Source organism: Astatotilapia calliptera, chromosome 12 (genome assembly GCF_900246225.1).
Source record: "Astatotilapia calliptera chromosome 12, fAstCal1.2, whole genome shotgun sequence".
Classification (NCBI taxonomy): Eukaryota; Metazoa; Chordata; class Actinopteri; order Cichliformes; family Cichlidae; genus Astatotilapia; species Astatotilapia calliptera.
In genome coordinates, this window is record NC_039313.1 from 6,548,606 (window position 1) to 6,575,387 (window position 26,782).

A 26,782-nucleotide genomic window follows, 5' to 3' on the forward strand; every position below is an offset into this window, starting at 1 on the left:
TTCCCCTGTTATGTCGATATCAGCTAGTCAAGTACACACCTACACAGCATGTTAACAAACCGTGAAGAAAGCCACACAAAAAATTAATGATTGCTGGTAAGGGTTTCTATACATTAGTATTTACGAAGAGTATGTTGTGACTTACCTTCAAAATTACAGCGGTCCCTTGCTATAACGCGGTTCACCTTTCACCTCGCTGTTTCGCGGATTTTTTAGTGCAAGTTTTCATGCTTTTCTTTACGTCACATTGTGTCCTGTGTCCTGTGTCCTGATCGCTGCAGACGATCTCCTCCGTGACGTCTCTCCTGTACAGTACAGAATCGCTGCATCGATCGCTAGCAGTGTGACTCTGAAGTGCAGTACTGTATGTCCGCGATGTCCACGAAACGTTTTGCACCGTCAAAAAATAAAATTGGCTACTTGATTTCACCTATCGCTGGTTATTTGTAGAACATAACACCTGCGATAATCGAGAGACAGCTGAGAAATATAACATTTGAATCCCTTTTCTCTTTTGCTCTGAGGCGCGGGGGGAAAATATCAACAAGTCGATGAACATCATTTATAGATATATTGGGTAAATGCCCAAGACATCTATAGAAATGTAAATCGCCGCTTGATTCATTCATTTGCTTAACTTGTTTTGGACCGTAAACCAGGATACCAGGACACTGGAAACAAAGCTCTCCACAGGAGTTTCCGCATCGGAAGTAGCATATGCTAACGTGCACATAGTCAATCTGGGCTGGAGGACAGCATTAAAATTATATAATCTCACATAGTGATATTTTTGATATTCTTTATATATCCATAAATTAAAAGTCAAAAAGGCAGCAAAAAGAGTTATCATGTTGTTCATCTCTTCACTTAAAGAATTGGTTAAATTCCTGTTAGGGGTCAAAGTGTTAGCCCTAACACTACGAGATAAGAATATGTAATTCTTTTTGCATTTTTTGCAATGAGGTCTTCCAAGTTTTGGGGTACAAATAAATAAGTTAACATTACAATGAATAACATATTATGTCTCTCAGCTTGTTAGGGAATGGTTTATTTGTGCCTAAGAGCTGATTGAGGTGACTGTGAAACAATAGACCTTGGGATGTCTGCTTAGGCTGCTGCCCTTGGGATTTGGAACCAGATAATAGCAGAAAATAGATGCATGGATATCCACTTCTATTGAAAATTATACTTGTATCAATATTGAACCGTTCGATACAGTGCTTTCGGTTCGGTACGCATATGTATCGAACAATACAAAATTTGGAGTGCAGATCCACAGAGCGCAGCGCAAGCTAGCAAGACAGAAGCTAAGCTCGTTGCAACATGGCAACTGCCTCAACGCTACCCGAAATTGAACCTCCCCCACCCTCATTCAGAGCTGACCCTGATGGTAAGCGCGTCATGCACAAAAGTAAAACAGTCTGTCGGATGTGCCACGCAATGCTCAATTTTACGGAACTAGTGCGTTAGCATAGTTAGCTTGTTAACGTGTTGACGCCATCCAGCCCCACGCATGGGGCGATCCGTGGTAACTCGTTAACGGAGATTTGCTGTGTTATGGCGTTAATGTCATTTTAACGACATTAACGCTGACAGCACTAGTGGGAACACAACGAATATGACTGCACATTTACGCCGACATCATCCTAGTGCAAAGCCAAGTGGAAGCAGACAAAAACAACAAGCACACATGCTGCAAACTTTACCCGGGTCATTTAGACAGCCCTTAGCACATGATTCTCCTTAGGGGACCTCCATCCATCCCATCCATTCGCTTCCGCTTATCCTTTTCAGGGTCGCGGGGGGTGCTGGAGCCTATCTCAGCTGTCATAGGGCGAGAGGCATAGGGGACCTGATATGTTTAATATGCTGCTGAGAATATACCCCAGAAGAAGCTTATAGTATAGCTTTTATTTTGGAAAGAGCCATTTCTATGTAATAAAGTCTCTTTTCCAAAGATGAGTGATTTCTCGATCAGATAGATTATTTTTATTATTATCATTTTGTTGTTTCAGCAACATTAAATTTGAAAACTGTACTTTTGAGTTAAAATATATATTTATAATTTTAATAAATGACAAATTAAAAAGGCATGAACATTATTTTGTATCGAAAAAATATCGGACCGTGACACCAAAGTATCGAACCGAACCGAACCGTGAATTTTGTGTGTCGTTGCACCCCTAATATATATATAAAATTTTACTTCTTTTTAAAAAGATCAAGAAAGATCAAGTTGTTTTTCGACAGCTTGAGGCTAGGGTTAAAAATTAGCTATCAAGGGTATTTAGAGTGTATGCACAAAAGTGTAGGCAGTTCGATATATTTAATTTTTGCCATCTGACTTTGGTGAGCTAACAATTGTAACATTTAAAAATAACAACAATTAGGATTCAATTAAAACTTGTTCTGAGTCTCTGAGTTTAGTTCCAGAGCGCAAAATAAACACAGCATGACAGGATTGATCCAACAGTCAGCAATTAGCTGATCAACATTAACTGTGAATTATCACTTAGAAATAACTTCGATGCAGGTTCCAATCAATTTGTAGTCTTTGACAAACACTGATTGTGACTGTGTGTCTCATGCATGGTAGTTTACGGTGCAATAAGTTCACTATACATGCAACACAAAGCTCACTCCACTATGCTTTCTTATTTCTATTAGGAAACATGTCATGTGTAAGAACAGACAAAAAGCGTAGGATCTTATCTGGCACTGTCAACAGGATTATAACTGCATATGATGGATCTTGTCTGTGTCTGAGCTGCACAATTGATCTGCAGTGGCTCTGAATAAGCTCAGTGTCATCATCTAGTTTCTCTGCAATATCACATCCCTGCTTTGACTTAATATAGCCTTTTATAATACCCCAAAGTCAATATCCTGATTTGGATTCTTGCCACAGGCCCACAGAAGGTAAGTCAAGGCTGTCTGTTGTTAAGTGTCGCAACCTACATTAACAGCAAAGAGATAAACTTATGGGTCCTTTAATTATAAGACAGACCTATGCATCAGAGCTCATTGTGGTTATCACCATTTACAGATCTGCATTGGGGTTATGGAGGAGTAATGTGACAATGCAGGAATGCAACTTATTTCTCTGAGATGTCAAAGCAACCACAGGATCACATTATAAACATCCACCTACTCTGCGGGAGATCAAGTGAGTAACTATGTGCACTGCAGGGTACAAGTTGAATATTGTACCTTGACTTGTACTTTTTAGCGCTGTATCCACGCTGACCAAAGGTCAGTGCTCTGTTAAGCCAAGAATTCCTTTAACTTTAACTAGGAATTACTCCACGAATTTCTTCATGAATAAAATATAAATTTTTTTAGAGAAAAAATTATTCATGACCAGAGATGGGCAGTAACGCGTTACAAGTAATGCGTTACTGTAATCCGATTACTTTTTTCAAGTAACGAGTAAAGTAAGAGATTACTATTGCAAAAAAGGTAATTAGATTACTGTTACTTTCCCGTGAGCGCGCTGCGTTACTACATTACTAAAACCGTGATTTTTTTTGTTAGAGTGTCTTATGACAATGACGTAAGCGAGTGCGACGTTCGTGGCAACAGCTGTGTGCAGATCAACAATGGATTGGGTGCTGGAGAGAACATGACCGTGCAGCGTTTAAAGCGTGGAAGTACTGACCTTACTTTGAGTTTGATTCCATAAAAAGTGACAAAAACATTAGCGTCCGCTGTTCGAAGAAAACTTCTCTTTGTAGCGAAAAAAACCCCTAAACTTCCGCACAAGCACCGAGTAGTCTACGCTGTCACGGGAATGTGAAATTTACAGAGGAACTCGCGGATTCTTCCACTGACATGACGGCTGCGACACACCTGCACCAGGGCAAACCTCCGCCTGCCTCACTCCTGCTAAACAGGTGAAAATAGAGCAACAGGATCGCTGATTCTTTGATTTTATTTATTTTCTGCTGTGTTTTACTTGCATCTATTTGAAAGAGTGAGTGTAAACACAAAAAACTATTTTATTTTATATGCTGGAGTTGTGCAGAAAATAGGTTTAAATGTTAAACAAATTTCTTCCAGTCAGAGAATGTTGCATATAATTTAATGTTTGCTTGATGCATAAAGTTAAAATATTAAAACTAATAAAACAAGTTTTTAAAATAGACTTTTTCATTTGATTACATTTTATATGATGGATTATGCAGAAAAAGTAGAACTGGGATTGAAGCGATCTATCGCTTCATTACCTGTTAGGGGTGTAAATCATGTTTTTAAAAAGTAACTAACTAATGACTTTCAAAAATAAGTAACCAGTAAAGTAATGGGATTACTTTTTGGGGGAAGTAATCAGTAATTAGTTACTGATTACTTTTTTCAAGAAATTTGACCAACACTGTTCATAACTATCTCATAGATGTATCATTACATGCAGCCACTGTTAAAACCATTGATATTTATTTAGACTTTTTCTCCTTTCTGAGATGACTTCAGTAATTACTTCGCCTAAGCCACCAATGTGTCTTTTAGACTCCATTTCTACAAGACTGCTCAAAGATGTCCTACCTTTGTCATTAGGGCTGGGTATCGTCACTGATTTCTAGAATCGATTCGATTCCGATTCACAAGGTCCTGAATCGATTCGATCCACGATTCGATTCGATTTGAATCTGGGAAATTTTGCCTCAGACAGTCAGAAATATTATAATTCAGATCAGTACATTTACATATTTTTGTATCTATACAAAGGAAGTTGACACTTTCCAGACTTTATCAAAGGTGTGAGCATCACAGCAGATGCCTTTGTGTCAAAGTAGCTGAAGATAAAACACAGGAAAACATGAAGGTGATTTTCCTGGCCTGGGATTTTATAAAAATATTCTGCAGTACATCAAAAACGAAAGAAAACCATTAATCAACATATGAACATTACCTCTGAAGTTACAGAGTTTTTATTAGAGACACGGCTAAGCGTTTTGCATTTTGCATAATTTTAAAAAGTTTAAATTTGTTCAGAAGCCTATTGAAAAGCAGAAATTAGGTTTTCTTTTCAGAAGTAAGTAAAAAAAAAAAAAACAGCGGCCGACAGCGCTGTAAATTTTAGACGGGAAACTGTTCTTGAAGTACACTGAGTAGGGATGGTATTGATAAGATTTTCACGATTCCGATTCCATTTTCGATTCTGTTTAATGATTCGATTCTTTATCGATTCTTTTTTTAAAAAAAGGAGAACACTAAGGTCGATTAGCTAAGAACTTTGTTTTATATTTTCTCTTTGAACAAGATAGAAATTTAGGAGTAGCATGGCCTTACAAACCCAACAGTGAGATCTTAAGAGATCCACAGCCTATGGCTTTTCAATGGGGTGTCACAGGGTCCCCGGGGAAAAAAATTGTAAATGTCAAATAATAAAATAAATATTCTTCTGTAGCAATAACAAAGTATAACCTAAAATATTCTGTAGCAATTACACAAGAATATCCAGTAATGTCCCTGCCTAATTTAAACACATTCACTTACCGAAAATCGAGGGCATCTGCTGTGGCAAATGGGTGCAAGCCTTTTACCACAAACGTAGTCACTGCTCGGAGACATTCATTTATCCTGGCCTGAAAGGAGACGCTACCGGTAGACTGCAGCGACAACTGCCAGCATCTGAGCCAGCCAGACTCTGTCTCTCTCATCATGGTCACCTAAATGCAGCGCACAGTAATGGCAGGTTTTGTAATAAGGCAGATTGCGCTAACATAATATGCACTGTTAGTTGATTGCATTAACGGGAGAGGACGTACAAACGTCACCGCTGCTGCTGGGTTGAGATTCATGAGTCCGGAGCGGAATTAAAAACACGACATTGATTTAAGGTTATCGCGTGTTTTGTGAACAAATGCTTTTGCATATTCGTAGTGTTTCCTCCCTTAAATGAAATATCTACTTTGCAAGTATTGCAAGTTGTCATCCGTTCTATTAGTGCGCATGCGCCAACCAGCGTGCAGCCTGTTACAGTCGCTCCTGCTTTTCTCTTAGTTTAGCTCTTTTTTCTTACGTATTCTTTTTTTTTTCTGACTTGTATTTTCCTCCGTTTTCTATCTCTTACTCAATCATGTGGATTGAGAGAGTTTTTGTTCTTCTGGTGGCCGTGGAACTGTTACTTTTATCATGGAACGGGACCGCGGCACATCTCCTACACGCACGGACTGTTTACTCCAGAGATCAGCTGATCGCCCTGATGCCGGCCGGCTCGCTGGCCAGGCCCGCAGAAGTGCCCGCAGAAGTACCAGCTGAAATTTGGAGGAAAACACATCGGGGATGCAGAGGTCAAGGACAGAAGAGAAGAAAAAAGGTGACGGTGAGACAGCGGAGGCTCGAAGCGAGGAGGAGGTTTAAACCGTGTCTGCCGTCTATCGTGATGGGAAATGTGCGATCGTTGGCAAGTAAAATCGACGAGCTCTCAGCACTGGTACGGAGTCAGAGGGAATACCGAGAGTGTAGCCTGATGTGTTTCACCGAATCATGGCTGCACCAGGTCATTCCCGATGAGAATGCTTCCGTGGAAGGCTTCCACACTGTTCGGGCGGACAGGGACAGCATCGCTAGCGGTAAGCGTAAAGGAGGGGGGCTTGCTGTTTTAGTTAACAACCGGTGGTGTAACCCTGCCAACATAACAATCAAAGAAAGGATTTGTTGCCCGGACACTGAACTGTGTGCTGTTGGACTCAGGCCGTATTATTTACCCAGGGAATTCTCTCACGTCATCTTGGTGGCTGTTTATGTTCCCCCCTCTGCTAACCCCACAGCTGCATGTGACACTATCCACTCTGCCATAGCTCGGCTACAGACTCAGCACCCGAGTGCCTTTATTGTGATCTCGGGTGACTTCAACCATGTATCACTGGACAATACACTACCAACATTCAAACAATATGTGGACTGTCCCACCAGGGGAGAGAAAACTTTAGACTTACTGTATGCTAACGTCAAGGATGCATACAGCTCCTCCTCCCTCCCCCCACTTGGTAGGTCAGATCATAACCTGATTCACCTCACCCCCCGCTATGTGCCAATTGTGAGGAGGGAACCTGTGACCACCAGGACTGTTAGGAGGTGGTCAGAGGAGGCAATAGCGGAACTACAGGGCTGTTTCGAGGTGACCGACTGGGAAACACTCTGTGAGCCTCACGCCGAGGACATCAATGGGCTTACTGAGTGTATCACAGACTACATAACTTTCTGCACCGACTCCATTGTTCCAGCTCAGACTGTTCATTGTTACCCAAATAACAAGCCGTGGGTGACTAAGGACATCAAAGCCCTCCTCAACAACAAGAAGAGGGCTTTCAGAGGGGGCAACAAAGAGGAGGTGAGGAAGGTCCAGGTGTTACTAAAGGACAAGATCAGAGAGGCTAAGGACAATTACAGGAGGAAGCTGGAGTGGAAACTCCAGCAGAACAGCATGAGAGAGGTGTGGAGGGGCATGAAGACCATCACTGGATTCAGGCCAACCAACAGCAGGGGAGCTGAGGGAGGTGAGAATAGAGCCGACGAGTTGAATCTGTTTTTCAATAGATTCGACACCACAGTGTCTGCTCCCACCCCCACAACCTCACCTGCAGTCAGCCTGGAATCCAGAGCCACACCACTGTGCCAGCCTCTCTCTTCACATGTTGCCTCCTGTGAGATTCCTGACACCCCTCCCCCACCCATCACCTTCACTCAATACCAGGTTGAGATGCAAATGAGGAGACTTCACTCAGGCAAGTCTGCTGGACCAGACGGAGTGAGTCCCCTTGTCCTCAAGACCTGTGCCCCCCAGCTGTGTGGAGTCTTTCATAAACTGTTTATGCTGAGTCTGAGTCTGCAGAGGGTCCCGGTGATGTGGAAGACATCATGCCTCGTCCCTGTACCAAAGACGCCTCGTCCCAGTGGCCCCCAGGATTATAGGCCCGTGGCACTGACCTCCCACATCATGAAGACCCTGGAAAGGCTCATCCTGGACCAGCTGCGACCCATAGTAAGACCACATCTGGATCCCCTTCAGTTCGCTTATCAGCCTCGTCTCGGAACAGAGGACGCCATCATCTACCTGCTCAATCGTGTCTACACCCATCTGGACCAGCCGGCGAGCACTGTGAGGGTCATGTTTTTTGACTTTTCCAGTGCTTTCAACACCATCAGGCCGACCCTCCTGGGTGATAAGTTAGCAGCGATGCAGGTGGATGCTTCTCTGGTGTCCTGGATTGTTGATTACCTGACAGGAAGACCACAATATGTACGTCTCCCACAGTGTGTGTCTGACAAGGTGATTAGCAACACAGGGGCACCACAGGGGACTGTCCTCTCCCCCTTCCTCTTCACCCTCTACACCACAGACTTCAGCCACTGCACAGAGACCTGCCATCTTCAGAAGTTTTCTGATGACTCTGCGGTGGTTGGATGCATCAGCAGGGATGATGAGACAGAGTACCGGGCTGTGGTCGACTCCTTTGTCACGTGGTGTGAGCAGAATCATCTGCAGCTCAACGTGGCAAAGACCAAGGAACTGATCGTGGACTTCAGGAAGACCAGGAAACACTTGACCCCTGTTTCAATCCAGGGGGTCAGTGTTGACATTGTGGAGGACTATAAATACCTTGGAGTACACATTGACAATAAACTGGACTGGGCTAAAAACACCACAGCACTTTACAGGAAGGGCCAGAGTCGTCTCTATTTTTTGAGGCGACTGAGGTCCTTCAACATCTGCCAGAAGTTGCTGAGGATTTTCTATGAGTCTGTTGTGGCCAGTGCGATCCTCTATGCTGTTGCATGCTGGGGGAGCAGGCTGAGGGTCGCAGATGCCAACAGACTTAATAAACTGATCCGTAAGGCCAGCAATGTTGTGGGGATTGAGCTGGACTCCCTCAAGGTGGTGTCGGAGAGGCGGATGCTGTCCAAGATAAAGACAATGTTGGATAACACCTCCCACCCACTCCATGACATGCTGGTCAGTCACAGGAGCTCGTTCAGTGAGAGACTGAGATTACCGAAAAGCACCACTGAACGACACAGGAAATCATTCCTGCCTGTGGCCATCTCCCTGTACAACGCATCCAACACACTGTTTGCTGCTACAACTACACATGTTTCTTTTCCAAATATTTATTTATAAGTGACTTATGTATGTATGTATGTATATATATGTATATATTGTACTATTCTTAGTTAGCGTATTGTCTGTCTTGTCTTAATGTTGGTTTAAAATGGAGCACTGTAACAAAAAATAATTTCCCCCAGGGATCAATAAAGTATTCTGATTCTGATTCTGATTCTGATTCTCGTAAAGTATAACCAAACTTTTTAGCGTTTGAGCCGCCATGTTTCCTGCCAGGTAAATGACGCTCCGCAACGTGGTGACGTCATTTGGGGTGACTGGAATCGATAAGGGAATCGTTTGCAAAAATGGCAAACAATTCCAAGGAATTGAAACAGTGGGAACCGGTTCTCAACAAGAACCGGTTTTCGATACCCATCCCTAACACTGAGAGAAAGAGAAAGAGAGAGCTGTGCATGAAGTGTGGTGGAAGCAAAACAGCAAAAGTCAGAGGGAATTCATGACGATGTTTTTGTGAAGAGTAGTTTGGATCTTCTTTTGTTGCTGGTTTGGTCAATAATGTTTGGAGAGAGATAAAACTAACAGCTTTAGAATCAGCGCAAAAAGGGCGTAAACACAAAACGCGGAGCCGCCAAAACTTCGGAATCAGTGAGCTGTCGGCTTTCAGCCCCGACCATGTCCGTGCCGTCGTGTGAGAAATGCGACATCTCACTGATTCTGATCCGTCGGCGGGTCTGCGCTTTGTGTTTACATCTTTGTGCAGAATCCGTGTTCCTGCTCTCATTTGCTGTTTTAGCTGTTTGGTGGTTGTCAAAATTTTGTGAGGTTTAACCTCAGATTCTGGCGTTTCGGCAAAATAAATTAATATTAAAAAAATCGATTCATGATTTTAATGAATCGATATCACGTTATCCAAGCCAGAATCGATTTTAATCGATAAATCGATTATCAAAACCCACCCCTAATTGTCATGCCCCTGGATGTTGGTGGTGCGGCAATCAATTGATTTTTCCTTCTGCGCTGTGGCCCGCCTCTGGGCAGTATTCAGGGGTCCTGTGCCGGCCTCTCTCCACCTGCAGCTCATCTCCTTTAATAAAGTGCACCAGCTTTTAGGATTGGCGCAGACCGTCACTCTTCACTGTCTGCTAATCCACGGCATTATCTGCACGTTTTGTCTCACTCCTCATCCATCTCCATACCTACCTACTCTGTCGCCGGCTCCTCTTCCATGTGCTGCTGTTCAAACTCTTGGACTTCACTTGACCCTAATTATAGACCATCTCCAACCTTCCAAGCGTGAAGCAGCAGGAATGAGAATAAGCACCTCTAAAGGCCTGGGTCCTTAGCCAGAAAACAGTGGAGTGTCCACTCTGGGTAAGGGACCAGTTCCTGCCCCAGATAGAAGAGTTTAAGTATCTCAGGGTCTTGTTCACAAGTGAGGGGGTAAGGGAGCGGGAGAATGACAGAGTGATTGGTGCTGCAGCTGCAGTCATGTGGATGCTATCTGCAATCTACTGACATCTACTCTAAATTTTTAAAGTTTTTTTGCATCTCTGTTTGTGCTCATTTCTTTTTTTCTCCATCGTTTTTGTGTTTTTCTGTGTTTCTTTTAATATCTATTTCTTTAAAGTGGTTTGCATCAATCTCTACTGAAGAGAAAAAAAAAACAGCAGTGAGGAGGTTATTGAATTTCCAGATGTGCACTTCATGTATCCATATGAGCCAATCATATTTCTCAACTATACTATATATATACTTTGCATGGGGGTATTAACAAGAAAACCTGCTGTGGCACTTACATACAACGTGATACTTGGCGTGGAATTTGTGATAAGGGAATCTAGTGTGGGAGCCTAGGGTAGTAAACATGAGGTGAGGCCGGTGGCATGGTGGTCACCACCCCAATGAGGAGAGCAGAAAAGGTAGTTAGTGGGTGCACAGGCTGGTCCAGGGATAACGTTGGTATTTGAGATCTTTTACGTGGCTTACTTTTTGCAGGTGGAGTACTAGGCTTGGAGCGGGAGGCAGAGATTCGATTGGCAAGTTGAAAGTAACAAAGACGGGCTGACCTGAATTCTAGGGCTCATGGTAAGTAGGGGTGGGTTTTAATGGTCGATTCATCGATTAAAATCGATTCTGGCTTGGATAACGTGATATCGATTCATTAAAATCCTGAATCGATTTTTTTATATAAATTTATTTTGCCCAAAATTCCAGAATCTCAGGTGAAATGTCACAAAATTTTGACAACCACCAAACATTTAAAACAGTAAATGAGAGCAGGTACACTGCTTCTGCACAAAGATGTAAACACAAAGCGCGGACCCGCGGATCAGAATCAGTGAGATGTCACCTTTCTCACCCGACGGCATGGACACGGTCGGGGCTGAAAGCCGACAGCTCGCTGATTCTGATGTTTTGGCGGGTCCGTGCTTTATGTTTACGCCCTTTTTGCGCTGATTCTAAATCTGTTAGTTTTATCTCTCTCCAAACAATATTGACCGAATCAGCAGCAAAAGAAGATCCAAACTAAGCTTCACATAAACATCGTCATGGACTCCCTCTGACTTTTGCTGTTTTGCTTCCACCACAATAAAATCACACTTCATGCACAGCTCTCTCTTTTTCTGATGGTACTTCAAGAACAGTTTCCCGTCTATCCCCGAAATCTGTTTTCTGCATTATTCGCTTGCTTATTACGCACAAGACTACCGTTATTTACAGCGCTGTCGGCCGAGGTTTTTTTTTTTTCTTTTACATACTTCCGAAAAGAAAACCTAATTTCTGCCATTCAATAGGCTTCTGAAAAAATTTAACCTTTTTAAAATTATACAAGATGCAAAACGCTCAGCCGTGTCTCTAATAAAACCGTTGTAACTTCAGAGGTAATGTTCATAAGTTGATTAATGGTTTTCTTTCGTTTGTGATCTACTGCAGAATATTTTTATAAAATCCCAGGCCAGGAAAATCACCTTCATGTTTTTCTGTGTTTTATCTTCAGCTGCTTTGACACAAAGGCATCTGCTGTGATGCTTACACCTTTGATAAAGTCTGGAAAGTGTCAGCTTCCTTTTTATAGATACAAAAATATGTAAATGTACTGATCTGAATTATAATATTTCTGACTGTCTGAGGCAAAATTTCCCAGATTCGAATCGAATTGAATCGAATCGTGGATCGAATCGATTCAGGACCTTGTGAATCGGAATCGAATCAATTCTAGAAATCAGTGATGATACCCAGCCCTAATGGTAAGCTACGGTGGCAGTAGGGCAGGCAGGTGAGCGTGGCGAGTATTTTCTTGTGTAGCCGATCCGAAACCTTGGCTGATTGTGACCTACACCCATTTTCACACCTTGGCTCATGGGATTAGGTAGAAGATCATTAGGGGGTTCATTGTCCCTTTCGGTGGGTTACTCCCACAGAGCTTAAATCTGGGACTCTCCACCATTTGACCCTAGAACCCGCTTTTCTTTCCAAGCTCCTTAGACTACGATGTCCTGGATGACTGAGAACCTTCACAGATATATTCTTCCTGGAATATGGCGTCAATCTGGTGAGGGCTGTGACCAGTATCCAAAAGGTGAGTTCTGTTGAGTTCTGGTGAGTATGGAGCAGCGGTGTTTCAAAGTAGCTAAAGGACACAGAAAGCAAGGTGCTGGTCATAAATGCCCTCTGATGATTGACACGGATTAGTTCCAGGTGAGCTGCCCAGGTTAGAGAATGGCAGCAGTAGATATAGTTAAAACCCCAACCAGTTTGATGGTATAGTGGTTAGCAAAGTCACCTTACAGTCAAATGATTCCTGAATGTTATTGACACCCTTTTCTCAACGAGAAATCTGGGCTCGGGAGAGCCCGAGTGCCCTGGAGGGACCTTCCCTGCCGGATACATGATGGACAGGTGGCAGAAATGGAGGATCGTGTGCCTGGCGGGACTGTCGAAGATATCTACTATTCGGAACCATGATAACAAGGTTCTTGCTGATTGGAGCTGGCTTGGCCCTGGCTTATCGGAGAATCAAGAAAGCAGAACCGGTTGTTCAAACCCCCCCCCCCCCCCCCCCCCCCAGGCTGCCCGCTGGGATTGAAACGATGGGACGAGGCACGACTTCTGGATTACATCTTGGAGGGGCTCGCTCAGAATAACACCTCTAAGCGAAAGTTGGATTACATCGTGGAACAGCTCACTGCAGTCGTGAGTTCTCAGAATCGGCTCTCTGAGCACAAGATTGGCAACACCACGGAACGCAAGTTTGATAACATCATGGGGAAGCTCGTGGTTCTCCAACGGGAGATTGAGAGACCAGTGTCGGAGTGTTAAAGACCAGCTTTGAAATTCTCATGAGCTGCTCACATAAAAGAAAAATCAACAACATCATAATGCAGATATCCCCTCGGCGCCAGCTGTGGGCTCAAGGCTGGAGCCGAACAAGAACTCCCTGATAACGACTGTGTGTTGACTGTTCTTCCCACTCTATGCAAGCCCACCTGGGTTGGCTGGAAGACTGTTTACTTAGCCTGATAAGGGCGAAGGACACTGTCTCAGCTAAACTATGGACACGCACACACATACATTTACACTGATAAGCACTCACACATCTCCCCCTCCCCTTCCAATGCCTTCGATGCTTGTTGCCTTCTGGGAACACGAGGCGGGTCTGGGCCCGCGCTGGAGAGTCGGCGCAGTGGCAGGATGGCTGCTGTGTTGCCTGGGATTACTCCTCATCCCCTACCCAACCCTGTTGCTGGTCACGTGCTCTATAATGTTGTACTGTGGACAATTACGTGCTTTCTGTGCAGAGGAGTTTTGTTGTTTCCTGTTCTCATGCTGTCCTCCTATAGCCCAGCATGAGTAGCGGTCTCTTTTTTTTTCCTCTTGTACTTTCCCATTGTAGTGTACATTTAAGTTTTTTTTCTGTAATGCAACCGTTCTCTGACTTGTATCCCCATGTGATGTCTGTGTTGTGTGTGTAAGGTTGGGGGCGGGTTCATTCCACTGCAAGGCAACCTGCCACTGCATGTGGCGAATAAAATTTGAACTTGAACTTGAACTTGATTTGAGACTAGGAGGAGACACAAAGTCAGCTTCAGGCAATGACAAAATAGTGTACTGCTACTGGTGTACTGCTGATTTCAAGCCTGGAAAAATGGGAGGGCTGTGTCAGTAAGGATCTGGTATAAAATGTGTAGATCCACTGTGGTATCCACAACTTGAGGAATTAAGCGAGCTGGTAAAAATAACATTAATTCTGTAGCTAGCTAAAGAAAGGATGTAGAAGTAATCTTATAAATATACTAGATGTTATAATAATAGATAAAACAATAATAAATAAAATTATTATTATAAAAATAAATGTAATGCTATTCAATTCCATTCCATTTTCAGTTGCCTCAAGGCACTTTTTATTGTGAGGTAAAGACCCTACATTAATGCAGAGAAAAACCACAGCAATCAGACAATCACCTATGAGCCAAAGTGACAATCGGAAGGAAAAACTCCTTTTTAACAAGATGTTATGTAAACATAAGAATTTATTATCAATTTCACATCTAAGAAGCTTGGAAAAAAGCATCTGACTTCTTTAAGTTTCCTTGAAGATGTTTCACCTCTTATCTGAGAAGCTTCTTTAGTTCTGAGAGCAATTGGTGGAGAGTCCCAGATTTTAAGCCCCATGGGAGTGTCCCCCAAGAGGGTCATGGACCCCCTATTGATCCCCTACCTAATCACACGAGCCAAGGTGGGAAAATGGCTTATCATGTGATTTACTGAGAACAAATGACCCAAGATGTGAGTGGACATTAAGGTGTCTGATCTCAAAACTGGATATTAAATGGCAGACAGTTGGTGTCGTAAGCCACCGCCTCAGTTCAAAGACAGTTGTTCACAGTGGACATAGATGGCTTCTTTCACTCCTCTTTCAAACCATCTGTCTTCTCTGTCCAAAATGTGAACATTGGTGTCCTCGAAAGAGCGACGTTTGTCCTTTAGATGCAGATGTACAGCTGAGTCTTGCCCTGTTGAGGTGGCTCTTGTCTATGTTGTGCCATGCATTTATGAAGTGGCTGTTTGGTCTGTCCAGTGTAGAGGTTTGGGCATTCCTCGCTACACTGTGCAGCATACACTACGTTGTTAAGCTTGTGTTTAAGAGTTTTGTTTTTGGGATGAACCAGTTTTTGTCTGAATGTGTTGCTGGGTCTGATGTACACTGGGGTGTCGTGCTTGGAGAAGACTCTCCTGAGTTTCTCTGATGAACCGGCTAAATAGAGAATGACAATGTGGTTGTGTTTGTCGTTCTGATCCTCCCTAGTTGGTGTCTAATCTTTTCTGTGCATCTTTGCTAATTTGATGAAAGCCCAATTAGGATAACCACATGTTTTAAGAGCTTCCCTTATATGTGTGTGTTTTTTCCATTCTGGCTTAGAGGGAACATTTTTCTGTCCGGTGTCTGGTGTAGGGTCCTGATTACTCCTGATTACTCCATTACTCCAAGTCTTGAGCAATTTGGACTACAATGACCTGGATGACTGTGAACCTTCAGAGACATCAAATTCAAATATTAAAACAGCAAAATAAAACCCATATACATTTACCAAATAAAAATTGACCAAGTATAACTAAGATAACTAATGTTCACTAAATATATCTTTATAATGTGCAGTTGATGTTAATCCAATAGATTTCTTTTAATCAACCTGTTTTGATCTTCTTGAGGTCTTACCTTCACTCTCTCTCTGAAGTAATTTTATGGAGTTGATATCCCTACTTTAAATCCATTTTTTTGCATCCCACCAAGGTCTTGGTAAATGGTAAATGGACTGGTTCTTATATAGCGCTTTTCTACTCTATCTGAGCACTCAAAACGCTTTATACAACTAATTCATTCACCCAATCACTCCTATTCACAGAAGCACTTTTCTAAGCTGTTAAGTGCTCTCTATCTAACATTCATATACATTCACACTCTGATGGATGCATCAGAGAGGAAAATGTGGTTAGTATCTTGCCCAAGGATATTTGGCATACAGACTGGAGCAGACTGAGATCGAACGACCAACCTTCCAGTTAGTAGCTGACCTGCTCTACCACCTGATCTACAGCCACCCCAAAGGTGTTGAGGTTATGATGCAGATGATAGCTCAGTAGGTAAAGTGGTCACCCCATGATCGGAAGGTCGGCGGTTCGAATCCACTTAACGGCTACCCTGAGGTACCCCTGAGCAAGGTACCGTCCCTACACACTGCTCCCCGGGCGCCTGCTTAGTGGGCTGCCCACTGCTTCACTGAGTGAATGGGTCAAATGCAGAGAAAAACAAGTAATTTCCCCATGGGGATCAATAAAGTATCCATTATTATTATTATTATTATTTGTGACTGTGTATTTATAGAGATTATACAGGGTGGGCCATTTATATGGATACACCGTAATAAAATGGGAATGGTTGGTGATATTAAAGTCCTGTTTGTGGCACATTAGTATATGTGAGGGGGCAAACTCCTCAAGATGGGTGGTGACCATGGTGGCCATTTAGAAGTCGGCCATCTTGGATACAACTTTTGTTTTTTCAATAGGAAGAGGGCCATGTGACACATCAAACTTAATGATAATGTCACAAGAAAAACAATGGTGTGCTTGGTTTCAACGTAACTTTATTCTTTCATGAGTTATTTACAAGTTTCTCTTTGTGCACAACCATTGACATGTCGAAGAGGTTAACACGTGAGGAGCGGATCGAACTTGTGTTGATATCTGGTGAACGCAGTAACCGGGTCATTGCAGCAAATTTCAATGCAAGACACCCTATGAGACCACCCATCTCCCATGCTACAGTTAGAAAACTGCTTGCTATGTTTCGTGAAACTGGTTCAGTGTTGGATTTGCCAAAATGTGGACGCAAGAAAACTGTCACTAATGAAAAAACATCAGTGGCTGTCCTAGCTTCATTCAGCAAGAGCCCACAGTGTAGCACTCGCCACATGTCACTGGAGAGTGGCATTAGTCGAACATCCCTTCGGTGGATATTAGCTACTCACAAATGGCACCCTTACAAACTCCAGCTACTGCAGCATCTCAACGAGGATGACCCAGATACACAGAATTACACAGAATTTGCAGAATGGGCAAAACAAATACTGGAACAGGACCCTCAGTTCACGCAGAAGATTTTGTTCAGTGATGAGGCAAACGTTTATGTGAATGGTGAAGTTAACAAACAAAACCACCGCTATTGGTCTCACACTAACCCACATTGGATGGAACCCTTCAAGACTGTTGGAACAACAAAAGTCATGGTTTGGTGTGGTATATGGAGTACAACGATAGTGGGTCCATTCTTCATCAATGGAAACCTCAAGGCCACTGGATATTTGAAATTGCTACATGATGATTTGTTTCCCTCTTTATGCACTGAAGCTGGCACGCTCCCTGAGTTTTTCCAGCAAGATGGTGCACCACCACATTATGGGTGCCAGGTCCGAGCGTTCCTAGATGAAATTCCTAGATTCCTGGAAAGTGGATTGGTCGTCGTGGGCCAGTTGAATGGCCCCGAAGGTCTCCCGATCTGACCGGCTTAGACTTTTATCTTTGGGGTCATCTGAAGGCCATTGTTTATGGTGTGAAGATACGAGATGTGCAGCACCTGAAACTACGGATACTGGATGGCTGTGCTGGCATTTCTCCTGCGGTGTTGCTATCAGTGTGTGAAGAGTGGGAGAAGAGGGTTGCATTGACAATCCAACACAATGGGCAGCACATTGAACACATTTTATAAGTGGTCAGAAACTTGTAAATAACTCATGAAAGAATAAAGTTACGTTGAAACCAAGCACACCATTGTTTTTCTTGTGACATTACCATTAAGTTTGATGTGTCATATGGCCCTCTTCCTATTGAAAAAACAAAAGTTGGCCGACTTCTAAATGGCCACCATGGTCACCACCCATCTTGAGGAGTTTGCCCCCTCACATATACTAATGTGCCACAAACAGGACTTTAATATCACCAACCATTCCCATTTTATTACAGTGTATCCACATAGATGGCCCACCCTGTAGAATGCATGCTGTGTGCTAGTTCATAAAAGTATGATACAATTTTTCAGACCATAAGACGCAAAAGGTTATAAGACGCATTAGCAAAACAAAACAGTCAAATAAGTCCAACTTTATTCAACCCATTCACAATAACTCTCAACATCATTCATTTGTAACACATAAAATTAGGGATGGGTATCGAAAACCGGTTCTTGTTGAGAACCGGTTCCCACTGTTTCAATTCCTTGGCATTGTTTGCCATTTTTGCAAACGATTCCCTTATCGATTCCAGTCGCCCCGAATGACGTCACCACGTTGCAGAGCGTCATTTACCTGGCAGGAAACATGGCTCAAATGCCGTGTTTCCTGCGTTTGAGCCGAACGCTCAAAAGTTTACGAGAACGGATGACAACAGGGCAACTTGCAATACTTGCAAAGTAGATAGTGGATACTTAATTTAAGGGAGGAAACACTATGAATATGCAAAAGCATTTGCTCACAAAACACGTGATAACCTTAAATGAATGTCATGTTTTTAATTCCGCTCCGGACTCGTGAATCTCAACCCAGCAGCAGCGGTAACGTTTGCACGTCCTCTCTCGTTAATGCGGCAGGTAAATAATCAACTAACAGTGCATATTATGTTAGCACGATCTGCCTTATTACAAAACCTGCTATTACTGTGCATTTAGGTGACCATGATGAGACAGACAGACAGAGTCTGGCTGTCTCAGATGCTGGCAGTTCTCGCTGCAGTCTACCGGTAGCGTCTCCTTTCAGGCCAGGATAGACGAATGTCACCGAGCAGTGACTAAGTTTGTGGTAAAAGGCTTGAACCAGTGTTGCCAACTCCTCAGTAAGGAAAATCGCCTTACTGAGGTTGTCCTAAAAGTCGCTAGAAGTCGCTAAATGACGTCATCGCCTAATTTGCATAATTGGTCATGCTAATCTAATTGTAACCTATGTTGTTGGAGAGAGAAATAACATCGTGGAAGAGACATAAAGTGAGTAAAAAACGTCCTAAATGCATTTAGAGTTTATTTAGAACTACAAATTAAATTTATTTTAGCAATTATTGTTTTTTTTAATGTCACAATTCCAACCCTGCTCCTTTACCCGGGCTTGGACCGGCAAAAGTGACCGGCCTCCTGATCTGCTCCGTCGCCGCTGGTGCCTCCCGCCTGCCCGGCCTCCTGAACTGTTCTCTGGGTTCTTGGGCCGTCAGCCTCCGGGCCGCCCCCCTGAACTGCCCGGGTTTGGACTGTTGTGTCGTCAGCCTCCGGGCCGGCCCCCTGAACTTTTTCGAGACTGTTGCTTGGGCCTCTGCTCCTTTCATGGGCTCTTTTGTTTGTTTGCTTTTGTACTGTTCCTGGGCCTCAGTGCTGTTGTTTTGGACTTTGTTCCCTGTGTTTTGGTTTCTGGCTCGTTGTGTTTCATTTTTTTTTTTTGAGCGCCATGTACCACATAAAATCGATTCGAGGTCCGGATTAAGTATATCTTGATTTTTGAGAAAATTAAAGGATTGTAAATGTGCCTTATAGTCCAAAAAATCCAGTACCTTTATATCTGGCAAAGGACCCCAGGACCAAGCAGTCAAATTCTACCAGTCCATGTGCCACAGCTAGCCAGCCCTCTGGCCATGATACGGTGCACTGCTCTGTAGCAGGGGCGGATCTAGAGAAATTTTCTTAGGGTGGCATGAGGATGGCAAAGAAATCAAATGGGGTGACAAAATCAAAGCCTTTTTTCCCCAAACACATATGCAGGTGGGTACATATGGTTAAATGATTCAAATGTAGTAAGTATACACATTTTTCATATATAGTCTATAACTTAATTGTTGTCTGTAGCCCACATGATTACACACTTTAGTTACATAAAACATGTGAGTTTTGATGTTATGTATTGTATAGCCTGTATCAGAGGTGGGACCAAGTCATTGTTTTGCAAGTCTCAAGTAAGTCTCAAGTCTTTATCCTCAAGTCTCAAGTCAAGTCTCAAGTAATGTCAGGCAAGTCAGAGTCGAGTCTCAAGTCACTGGTGTAAAAGTCCGAGTCAAGTCACAAGTCTGAAACTTTGAATTTCAAGTCCTTTCGAGTCTTTAAAAAAAAAAAAAACGAAAAAATAATGTTGCAGTTATGCTAAATGTAAATATTAGACCATGTAATTTTTAAATCTGTGTTTTTCTCAACACATGACAAAATAGTGAACTTAGAAAATATACACAAATTGTGAAATTGCACCTCTTTAAAATGCAGCTCAATTAAACCTAGCTCCTAGAATAATTTTCACCGACAGTTCTGAGATAAGCTGCATGTTATTCTTGGATGCGGTTGTAGGACCAGCTTTAAAATCGCATGACAAAAATATCATACACATTAAAAAAAACTGCATCACCAACGTAGCCTGGACAACATTTGCTAGTTAGATGAAGTCAGCTATCTCATCGTAGCATATTTATATGCATATTTATAATCATACGGCTCTTGGAGTGAGTGCACACACTCGTGAAGTTTAGTAACTTCAGGTCACTGCAACAAGCCCAGGTACAGTTTACCGACGGATGGGTGCAGGACCTTGAAATGCACCGTGTAGAACGAAAGACCATCGTACGTATCATAAGTTTACCACTCTCACAAATCGTCGTCATAAATACACATTCCTTAACTGTTTATTAATAGGACCTTTGAGCTCAACGGTAATTAATTAGCAGTGGAAATAATTTCTGGTAGCATCACAGAAATGTAGCAGTGACAACAATACTGTATGCTGTAATCGTACTGGGCAATTAGTGATACAAAAAACCTGTTTTATCCTGTGAATAAAAGTATATGTTTTTGTCAATGTACCATAATAACAGCAGCGAAACGCAATATTGTGTCAGGACAATTCACTATTTATGCACAATAAACAAAGGAGCATAGCGCGACAATTTCTGTTCAGCGCCAGACTTGCTTGTAACCTATATCACCAATTATGTTATGAAAATGACGTATTAACTACAACAGCAGACTGACCTTCGTGTAAATGCTTGGAGCAGACTAACCTGTGAGCTGGAGGGTTCTGAGACGTTATATTTGGTCTTTGAATGGCTGCAATCCAGGCCATCCGTCGCGTCTTTGTTACTTCGGAAACATGGCTCGAACAATTTCTCTTCAACAACGTAATCCGATAACAACCGATCTCTTTACCCGTCGGCTTCCCGTGGCTGTCATGCGACCGGCTATTGCAGTTAATAATACAACAGCTTCTTGACATTTTTGTGTTTCTTTTTATCGCTGTGTAACTGATTTCAATTGAAAGCCTGCGTGCGCTAGTACCGCTTGCCACGAGTTCCCAGAATCCTTTGCGGTTCTACCCGTGAATGACGTTACATTTTCAATCTCTATATAATATGCATGTTAAATTTTATATTTGGGGTAAAATATCAAGTCTTTTCAAGTAAACCGGTTCAAGTCCAATTCAAGTCCCAAGTCATTGGTGTAAAAGTCCAAGTCAAGTCACAAGTCTTAGAACATTTTTTCAAGTCAAGTCTAAAGTCATAAAATTAATGACTCGAGTCTGACTCGAGTCCAAGTCATGTGACTCGAGTCCACACCTCTGGCCTGTATAATAAATAAATATGTAGCCCAATAAGTATAAAATCCAGAAACCTACACAACATGGGGCGGTTCATTTACAAACACAAGTCTAACTTAAGTTTCACACTGTTTTTTGTTAGAAAATAAGCACATTGTTACATGCTTAAATTACATAAAATATCAGAAATCTGCACTATCATGAACAAAAATTTAAATCTATTTTTTCATGATTTGTTGGATTAACCCACTGAGGTCTGAAATACAACTGGCCATTTTTGACTCCTTTTGAGTTACGTTTGTATTTCACCCTCAAATTGTTTCATTTAATTTTTTCCCCTTGCCTTGTTTGGTATCTTTTCAGCTCAACTGATTTTAGTTGTTTTTTCACTGACATACTGCATTAGTATTACTGATCTGAAATCACACAAAGAACTTAAAATCCTAGTAGTATTTTCTTTACTGTAAAAAAACCACAGACATGTTGGGTAAATGTTTATAACTTGAAATGCAAATATAAATTTTACATTTTGTAAAAATATACAACTATTTATCTAAAAATGCAGCCAATACAACTGCTGGGTTTTTTTCATTTTGTACAACCATTTAAAAATATTACTAAAACTAAAATGAGAGAACAATCAGGTGTCACAAAAAGATGCCCCTCAAATGATGTGTTTCAGAAAAAAAATGTTTGTCCACCAAAACACAGAGGAGAAGAGCACAGGGAGAAACCTGCAGGCCTGACAGCAGGAGGTGTATCACTCCGCTTGTTTTCTACTTAGTGACAGTGTTTACGTTGCAAATGTGCCTTTGTGACATTCAGTAGTGCCCTCACTGACACACAAAACAAAACGATTACACAACAGAACAACTACACAAGACAACACAACACACTAAGTAAACACCCCACAGTAACCGTCACAAATCTCCCACATCTAAAAACTCTCTCTCTCGCTCTCTCGCTCTGTCTCGCTGCCATTACCGTCACTCCCCAAAACTTTTCCCTCTTCCTAAACAACCAAATCCCACATGTTGACTTTTTCAAAAATTGGTCGACATGGTGCATTTTTCCACCGATAGGAAAGACGTGGCTTTTTTCCTTTCTTTACTGTTTTCGCGCTGTCCTTAGAAAATGCTAAAACACACACACACAAAAACGTGACGACACTATTTAGAAAAAATGTATGGCTTATATATATTATCATAACTCTGGATTTACTGGCCTGTAATTAAAATTTAAAAACATTGAAGTCCGAACTTTCAATGTGGGCTGAAATAAAGACTCAGCGTGGCTGCAGCTTGTTGTTATGTCAGCTTAAAATAGTCATGTGATTTGGAGGTGCAGCATGTCCGTGGACCACAGAGGGTTAATAACACTCACCTTCCTTCCATTTCCAGAGTGTAACATCCACCCACCTGTGTAAAATCCGAAATTCCCATGGTGTTGTTCAAAATGTGCTCTGGCACAATCACAAGCATCGCTTGATACTGAAAACAATAAAAAAGCTGGTCCTGCTATGGGCTAAACCATTTGTTACTGGTGGAGGGGGGGACACTATGCAATATATTCACTTTTAGCATTTATATTCACTGTTGGCTGTAACTACACTCAAACTGTTAATGCTATCTTATTTTAATAAACAACACTGTCACATGCAAAACTGGGGTGGCACTTGGGGTGGCAAGGGATCATTTTAGGGTGGCACTTGCCACCCCATGCCACCCTTCTAGATCCGCCCCTGCTCTATAGAAGTTTTACTCGGCATCAACAATCCATCATTGGTCCCATTATAGTGCTTCTCTGATAGCATGTTCACATTGTTAAAATAAGAAGAGGTGTGAAGGCAGAGGCTATGCTGTGTGTGCTGTATGGCCTCTAAGTGGTGGGGGGAGCCAAGTTCCTCTGTGAAGCAATGATATATAAAATGGAAGGGAAAGGTACTGTCTGTGCAGTCCACCAAGATTAATTACTAAAGGACTACATAAAGTGAAATAGTTTATCTCAAGACTAACAACATGAAACTTGTAAATATGTCTGCTGTTATTCTCTCCTGGACTCTGCAACCATGCTCAGGCTGCATTCATCGAGTTCGGTCATTACACATTTGGAAAGGAAAACTGCAGAAGATATTCTCCCTTTGGACCTTACATTGGCTATTTGTTCAAACTATAGGTGACTGGGGTGTTGCTTGTCTTCATATTTTGTGTCTTTTATTTTGGAATCTTGGCAGATTCACAATAATAGTAGAGCACTATTTTTCATACACAATGCTTTCAAGGCTACACAGGCAAGAAAGAGCAGGATAACATCAATTCCACTCAATTTCCTCTGGACCTTGAATAGTGGGCCATGCTTTTTGTCACAATCTTCTGTAAAATACTGATGAACAGCTTTCAGTCTTCACAAAAATGGGCTGAGGTTTTTTAAATCTCCTTGAAGTTTGTATACCAGTGCATTGTGTTTGACAGCCCAGTCAGATTTAGACACTGCTGCTGTTGTAGTGAAGCTTGTGGTAATCCATTATTAACATCTTGTTTTGTAGATTTTTCTCAGCCAGCTTCATGTCAGAAAACGATCTCATACAAATAAAAACTATCCCAACCAGATTACACTTGTCATCCAACCTTTGTCACCTAGTTGAAAGTCCTGTGTATTAAGACTCGCTATCTTCATTGCCTTCCTTATGTGGAAACTGAGAACATAGTCTGTGAAAGAAAATACCCTCCCTTTGAAACTAAAATGAGAATTCAGTGCAGCTGAATGGAATTAATTTTTAAGAGACTAGATTGTCTCAACTCTGTGCTACTTGACTCAGCTGCTGTACTGCAGCCTCGTGATCAGTGACAATTGCTGATCATCGAGACACCAGATATGAGCTGCATGATTTTTCTGTGTTAAGTCATGTGGCATTTTTTTGTCAAGTACCATTTTTTAAGGCAGAGCTAATACACAAACATAACATGAAGGGTTTTTCAAGATGTATTCAGCTAAATAAATGGACTTAGCTGTAGGTCCACTGAAGATTTTTTTTACTGTAGTGTGTGTGTGTGTGTGTGCGCGCAGACATGGAAGCTCATTTACATCAAAGGTCAGCTGTGGTAGCATAAATTTTTCTCACTGTGAGTATGCAGACAATCACCAGGCAGCCTTAGGCTATTAATTTTGTCTTTTTAATCAGTCCCAATGAGTCAAAGATACAAAAAAGTAGACGAAAGCATTTAACCAGACTATACTACCAGGTTACCACACTTAAATGTCTCTGCAATAAAAAAACCAACAAATTCCCAGTTTTAGCCACTGTCTCTTATGTTCAAATAAACTTTCTTTTTTAAAATTCAGTATAGATTTAACTGTAGCCACCTGGGCAACAATAGTGCACAACTTTATTTCTGTTTCCAAGAATCACTGTGGCATAGGTTTTAAAGGAAGAACTCCCCATTCTGCTGACAGACATATACAGTCACTTGAGATCAGTGTTGGGTAAGTTACTTTAAATTAGTAACTTAGTTACATTACCAGTTACTTCTATCAAAAGTAACTCAGTTACTTCACGTTACTTGTTACTTTCAGAGTAACTAGTTACTAGGGAAAGTAACTTTGGTTTTACTCAGAATTCTCTTCTTAGTGCGTTGCTTCCGTAACTGGATACCCAGCAAGATTGTCTTCTAGCTTGCTTACTTGCCACAAGTGCACTGTGCCACCTACCAATAGAAAGGAAAAGACAATGTGCACATTTCCACGAGAGAAATCCCACACCTGATTCTATCCTAGCCTGCTTTTTACATCCAACACAAAAACTGCAGTCGTGGTGCTTTCGATTGTACTCAGAACTCGGAAATTCTGCCTTCTGAATAGGAAGATGTAGGTAACACCAGACTGCAGATGAGCTGCTTACAGGGATGGACTGGGACAAAAAAATCGTCCTGGGCATTTTAACTAGAGACCAGCCCACCATTATAGGAAAAATCATAAAGCCTTTGAATGAAAATAAACACTATTGTGACAGTGATGTACACTGTTCTGGTGGTATATATGTATCAATCTATCAATTGTTTGTTGCAAGACTCAGATAATTATTTTTTTAAAAGTGAGACATTTTAAATGAGAATAAGAAAGTATTTCTTTGTGCCCACCTCTCCCTTTTAATGTCCTACATGGACCCCTGGCAACACTTTCCTAGACCCGCCCCTGCACAGTTACCAGCTGTCAGCAACTTAGAAAAGGATCCTGGTGTTATTTGTCTCTCAGAAACAGTCCATAACTTCCCTTCAACTCATTCATGTCACCTAAAAGGTAAACCTGTTTCTCCATCACATGTTCAGCTCTGATGATTCAGTAAGGACATCTCCTGGTTTCATCTTCATGTTTCCCTCTCATCACATATCCAAACCGATATCATGACCAGCAGGTTTACAGCTGTGGCTCCAGCCAACATCAGCTGATACTAGAAATTAATATTAAATAAATTCTAACAACAGCTGATCAAGCTTAAAAGTGCTGCTGTTGTTTACCGCGACATCCGCTGGTTCCCTCTTTCTGGGCGCAAAGTGGGCGATAAATAAACAAGAGAGAAAAGCCGATCAGCTGATCATTGATCAATTTCATGATTGAAGTAGAAACAGGAGAGGGAGGGTGAGAGGATGAGAGAAGACGAGGCAGCTGTGCAGCGTAAACACAGAATAACTCCAGCTTTGTGTCTTTTTCATTGTAGCTGAAGTCCGGGACAAACTGTTCCTTTTCACCTCAATACGAAACGCATGATATTTTCTGACAGAGACGAGGCTGCCGGACACTGGCACCACCAGTAGGCAACGGGTGAAGTGTCTTGCCCAAGGTCACAACGACCGAGACTGTCCAAGCCGGGGCTCGAACTGGCAACCTTCCGATTACAAGGCGAACTCCCAACTCTTGAGCCACCCTATTGCCACCTATCCCACCTTAATAGTAAAACAAGCTAAACAGAGACAAAAGGAGCTTTAGATTTCTTCCAGTCAGATCAGACAATGTACGTCTCAAACATTTAACAACAGATACTGCTCATCACTTGGCTAATATTTCATCAGTGTTCTCAGTGTCAGATTTTTGAAGTGCTTCTCAGCAG